The following is a 6,573-nucleotide window of genomic DNA, read 5'->3' on the forward strand; positions in this document are numbered from 1 at the left end:
CTCCCATCCCTTCACTTCGGGTTGGGGAGTGGAGGCTGGAGTTCGAGGTGACTTGCCCAACAGCACACAGCTTCTCAGAGGCAGAGTCCAGAATAAAGCCAGGGCCTGTGACTCAGTCTGGTGCTCTCTCTACAAAAGCTGTGGACAGGGCCAGCCTCCCAAACAACTCAGTGAATGGTAAAAAGGAATGTATGATCAACGGTAGAAGGAGAGCCTGGGAAGAAAATATGATAAGACCTCTTGCAGTAACAGAGATAGGTGGTCCCATTCTAACAGAGAAAGAAGACTATGTGTGTGGGAAGAGTAGTCAGTATTATCAGCAGTGGGTTCTACACCAGGGGCCCACAACAGGCACGGTGTGTGGTGGCTGCTGTAGGACAGTGTTGATGAGGAGGCACGCGGCAGGCTAGAGAGGGCACACTTGGCCTGCAGACACTCACACTCGCTTCTTAAATGCTGTCTGGACAAACATACACTTGTTGTGGGTTTGCATTCAGCTAAGGGGCAGTCAGTTTGAATTCCCTGACATAAACTCTTAGAATCTGCTTGGTTCTTGGGTTATACCAAATGCATAAGAAACTTGAATTGTGGTCCAGTGCTAAGCAGCTCTACTCTGGTGGGAGAAATGACAGAAAAAGCCACTGGGTTGCTTCTCAATCTAAGTCATCTCTTCTTCCTCCCAAAGCCATGTCCTGACAAATAGGTGACTGTTTCAAGCAGCAAATGAGTGGGGAAATGGTGAAGAGAAGAGGGAGTTGGCTTGCTGGCTAGTTCTCTACACTCTACACACACGCACACACACACATTCTCTTTCTTTACTTTTTTCTTTATATAAACTCCAGTCTATGACACATTATGTCTGGGCATGAAGATTGCCAAATACTCTGGAAAGAGGTAATCCCTGGTCCTTGGGGTGGGATCCCAGAATTTGTTATTGGGTTAGAAGGAAAGTTAGGATTGAGTTGGAGAGCATGGACAATGAAAATAGGAGAAGGGGCAGAAGCAGTCACATCAAGGATGGATACAGTGAGGAAGCAGACTGGTAGTAACCCTGCTTTCAGTGAAAGGGTCTTGAAAAGGTGAAAGACTGCTCAGGGTTTCACCAGTCAGCCGACTTTAATGATGTTTAGCTAATTCTCCCTACGTGATAGACTATAGAGGGTATTCTGGATAAAAATTAGATGAAAACCAACCAACAAAACACCTTTTCTAGGAACCTACTGTGGTAGTACATGCTTTCTTTGCAGGCCAACCTGACCCCAGAGGAATTTTCTAAGACTTGGCTTAGTTTTAAGCCAAGACTTGGTGGGAAAATATTTGGAGTACAATAGAACTTCCCCTAACTCATTGCATTGGTTGACGATGATCACTGCTGTTGGCTACATTTCAGTTCAGTTAACAGAAGAAGAATGTCTTTAATAAACCAGGAAGGAGGAAAGTTAGAATAATGATTGCTTTATGGCAGCAAGAGCTGCTCTTGCCAACCTTCCCTCTCCTGCTCTGCTCCCTAAAATTATACATAGGCTAGCTGGGTGGTCTTTGTTCTTTCTTTTATTGCCCATTTGACAATGCAGATACGAGGGCAGGCTCTCAGCCCAGTGAGGAGACAGTGCATGTGGAGGGGTAGCCTTTTGTGGGCTTCCTAGCCCAAGCAGAATAGGAGGTCTGTTCATCTTGGGGCAGTGTGAGCTGGGCACTCAGAGCTCAAGCAAGGGAAGATGGCATCACGTGGAAGAGTACAGACAGAGTGCTGTTTCCCGAGGACCCGGGAGCAATAGGAATGTATGCTCAAAGATACATTAGCAATAGGACTCTAAAGTCTAAATACCATTTTCTACGAAAAGGTTCTTTGGAGAAATAGCTGATTCCAGGGCTAGGGCAAGAAAAGTACAGCCAGAAATGACCATGTTTTTATTCACTTATTTTTGGAGGTCTTCCACCACTAAAATGTTCTCCTAGAACAACCTGTTTTATTTGTTCCTTTCTACACCTCCAGTCTAGCACACCATAGCTGCTCAGTATAAATATTTGTTGAACAAATTAAGGAATAAACGGCACTTTCACATTCATCTTTTGGACGCTTATTTTAAAAATACAGAAAGCTTCAGAAAACTTTTACTTTAGATCATGAACTAACACTTCCATGTTTAATATTTTACCAGGAATTTTATTTCCAGCCAATTCAATAGTTAGAGTATGACCCAGATACTTGATCAGATGCATTGAATATGTGGGGGAATAAGGGGAATTACAGAAGTCAACATTTTTTTCTTTCTTTATAAAAGTATTCAAAAATTCTCCAAACCTTTAATTTCAGTGGTAAGCTAGATAATAGTTTAATTTTTCTTTAACTCAATTATCAGTCTGGGCCAAGAGATTTCCACAGTATTTTTCACATGCTCAGTCTTGTATATTATACAGGAAGCTCCTTTATTTTTCAAAGTCAAGTGTCCATTGACAATGCAGGTGTACTGGGGGAATAGGGAAGTGGAAAAGGCAGAATGTGAAGGGGTCTCACTAGAAACACACCTGTTCCAACTTGCATTCCCTCTCTGGGTTTATGGCATTGTTATATATATTGGTTCCTCCCTCTCCTGTATGCCTTCCACAAGACACCCACATGCACACAATGAAACATCATTTTATCATTCTTATCTTGTAAATATATCATCTCTGCTGGGAGCCAGCAACCCACTCTCAGCAGGGCCCTATACTTGGGGTTTAATGCTCTGCAGATGGTGTCTTACAAGTCTTAATCATTTTATCTTTGAATTTCTGTTTTACAAATGAAATCTAATGGGACAATGAAGCATGTTCCAGGGTCCTTGGAGCCTCGGTTCACCAGTAGTCCCTCTTCCTGCTGAGCACATGTTCCTGCTGTTCCTTAGAGCCCCAGGGCTTAGCTTGCTCAGCCTCCCCTGCCCCCCAGGGAGAGTGGTGGTCAGGCACATGCGCCCTGTGGCACCTGGGATTGGGAGGTGTGGTGGGATGTGGGAGTGGCAGCTGCTGTCCCTGTCCCAGGCTGGAGGCCCTTGATGCAGCTGGTTGTTGGACAACTGTAGGTGGCCTGTTGAGGGAGCAAGCTTCCTGCCTGTGCCTTCCAGTACTGAGCACCTCCTGGTGCCGAAGTATAAGATTCTTGGGGGTTACCTTTCTGGTGGGGGTTGGGGCTGCAGGCCAAGAGTAAGGAAAGACGTCTGCTTTGATATACCCGGTTTTCACCTTGATGTGGCTGGTCAGCAAACGCCCTTGCCCCACCTCTAGAATGAGGCCCCTGGGCATCTTTGACCTTCTGCCCTCCCCCGGGAATATCTCAGCAGGGCACCCTCAGTCTCCCAAGAACAGCTTGTGCCTGGAGAAGCCTCTTGTCCTTTTTCCAACCTTCCTGAGTCAGACTTGTACTTGTCTCTTCTGGCCAGGTCGAGGCACCCTGCAGAATCAACCACACAATTCAAATTGTGTAATTTCGGTGAATCTGCATATGAATGAAATGCTGACACTTATATTTCAAACTTGCATTGCAGAGTAAAAGATGAGGGATAACATTGATTCTAAAATGTAAAATTTAATTTTTCTTCGTGGAGAAAGCTTTAAATGACAACAACAACAAAATTACCCTGACAAGTTGAGAGGGGTGGCGCTCTGGAAGAAAGGAAAAAGCTTTGTATTTACCTTTCATGCCACTTTCCCTTGAACAAGGGGCCCTGACTTTCCATTTTGCACTAGGTCCTGCACTAATGTAGCCCATCCTGTCCCGGCATTGTCTTCTCCAACCCCATGGCTACTTCCCTGGTTCCAGCAGGTTCCATGGCCTCTTCACTCTCTCGCGGTTTTCTGTCCCCTCCTCCCCTCCCGTGGCTTTCTGTCTTAATGCCCTTCCACCTCAATGCTTTCCCCAGTTTGCAAAAGCAATCTAAAAATGCAGATTCTCCTGGTGTCTTCTCTGCCCTGGCTAAACCACATGGTAAAGTTTTAGTGGCCTCTCCAACCCCATTAGTCTCCAGTGTTCCCCTGTGCTCCACTGAGAAACTGTCTCAGAGCCTGTGCGTTCCGTGCTCTCTTGTCCCAGCTCTGCCTCCTCCTCTATCTAAGTACTCACCCCACTTGTCCCTGACTTTTTATTTATTTACTTTTCTTTACTTTAGAGAGAAAGGAAGGGAGAGGGACAGAGAGATAGAATCATCAATGAGAGAGAACATCAATTGGCCACCTCCTGCATGCCCCCCACTGGAGATCGGGCTCACGACCTGTGCATGTGCCCTGACCAGGAATCGAACTGGTGACCTCTTGGTGCATGGGTCAACGCTCAACTACTGAGCCACACCAACCAGTTGTCCCTGACTTTTTATTAGGAGTGCACCCTTCACACCTCAGCTCAGGTGATCTTACCCATAATGCCTCCTTGGATTGCTCCAGATAACATTAGTCACTTACCCCTTCTCTTTCCTGAACTGAACTTTGTAGATTTCTACTGTAGTATATTTATTACATTGCATTACCATTTTTTGCATTTCTTTCTCTTTCTGTGCTAATAGCAACTTGAAGGCAAGTTCTATTGATTTCGCAATACTCACTAATTAATTTATTCAAATATTATTTGTTGAGTGTCTAGCATGTCCTAGGCACCTTCAGGCAACAAATACAATGAATAACAACAAAAAATTTGTGAGTTCATGGAGCTACAATTCAGTCGTGGGGATATAACATTAACAAGTGAATTGCATGGTCGATCGATTACACTTCAACAGAAAGGTGTTTGGCGGGAACTTCACGGGTGTCTGATCTAGTTAGGGGGAACAAGGCTGATGTTCCTGAGAAAGATGTTGAAACAGAGAGCCGAGCCGAAGGCCCGGTCTGAGTCCACCAGGGAGAAGGATTCCAGGAGGAGGGAACCGCACATGCAAACTGTGGTGGGAGACGCTGGGGAGACGCAAGGAGACCAGGCAGCTGGAGCCGAGAGCAGGAGGGGAGTGACATGAGATCAGGGAGGTAGGTGGGGCCAGGTGCTGTGCAACACGAGCACGAGGGGTCAAGCAAAACGGACCAAGCAGCATTGTTTGAGCTTACTTTCCAGTGGTAAAATGAAATAGACGTGTGGGCGAGGGTGCGGGAAACCGGAGCTCTGTAATGCTGGAGGACGCCTTTCCAGAGGCCAGTGAGGCAGCGTGCGGTACAGGCCTTCCCCCGCCACCCTTCGACAAGCAGCTCTCTTCTTGGAACGTCGGCTAAGGGAATGATCACGTAGGGCACTAGGGCCGTGTCCCTTAGACTGTGCACGAAAGAGAATTTCACAGACGGAAGGTCGTTACTTCTCTTCCTGAAGGAGCTCCTCTCAATTTTTCTTCCTGAGTACACACGTCAATTTATTTATTTGAATAGATGTGTTTTTCTGCCCAGGTCCATCCCAAAGTATGGGGGTGAGGACAGCACATTCCCTTCACGTCAAAGGAATCACATAATCTGTGCTCACTCCAGCAGCACACAGACGAAAGCAGAGAAGGTTAGTACGGCCCCTGTGTATGGATGACATGCACGTTCGTGAGGCGTTCCATATTTTTGAATATATATGCATATATGCATAACCCACAGACACACACAATAGCCTGGGGAAGGCCTGGGGTGGGGTTGAGGGGGTAAAAAGGGAGAAAATGGGAGACATTTATAATACTGTTAACAATAAAATTTGAATTAATTAATTAATTGTTAAAAAAAAAAAAAAGAATCACATAATGTAATGCAGTGGAAAGGCAGTGCTGAATCATTTGGTTTCCTTAGAGAGCTGTGGCTTGATGGGCTTCCTCCTCACCACAGATAAAACACCGTTTGTTTGGTCAGTATGTTAGTTGATGCCAAAAATGATACGACCATTTGTTAAGAATGTACTGATTCTTTTTTTTTTTTTAATTAATCCAAACCACATGTCTCGGTGGATCTTGCTACTTAAGGCGCCGTTCAGGAGTCACAGATCACCTCCTGTCCCTGGCAACTGTTCTTCGTCATGTGACTTTGCAACATGGCAGCTTGGACACCACGCTGCGTATGCCAGCAAGTGAGATGGGGCCATTTTCTGTCTCCTAACACGGTGCCTCTGGCAGACGGATGACAAGCCTCCAGATCCACAAATGTGACTTTTAAAAAGTGATTTAAAGGGAGTTCCGTGCTTTCTGGAACGTTGTCGAGAAGGAGGGCTACCAGCCCTCACCTTGGAGCAAATACATTCATGTCAACATTCAGCATCGTGGGTTTCAACAGGGTTTAGCAAACTGTAGATGAGCCCTAACTCAACCCTAGAATTCAAGAACATGGATTCTGCCTGCTTCCAACATATGCCTAACCAGCAAGAGATAAATTCTCTGCGCCTGTTTCCTTATCTGCAAATTGGAGATAATAACAGTATCCTCCCATCAGGTTATTTATGGGAATTAAATGAACTAATACACAGCGGGCCCCAAACAATGCCAACTATTCCTATCCACAATAAGGAGATGCCATGAGAGATGACTTTCACCAAATTAAAATAAGTCTTGAGTTCACTGGGAGAAAAATGTCGTTATTGAAGAATAGGGAAACAGG

The 6,573-nt window shown here is 45.5% G+C and overlaps 1 pseudogene; it reads left to right on the forward strand.

The window, feature by feature from the left end:
* Positions 1 to 5,462: 5,462 nt before the first annotated feature.
* Positions 5,463 to 5,558, forward strand: LOC118622084 (annotated as a pseudogene).
* Positions 5,559 to 6,573: the final 1,015 nt, after the last annotated feature.

Source organism: Molossus molossus, unplaced genomic scaffold (assembly GCF_014108415.1).
Source record: "Molossus molossus isolate mMolMol1 unplaced genomic scaffold, mMolMol1.p scaffold_m16_p_8, whole genome shotgun sequence".
NCBI lineage: Eukaryota > Metazoa > Chordata > Mammalia > Chiroptera > Molossidae > Molossus > Molossus molossus.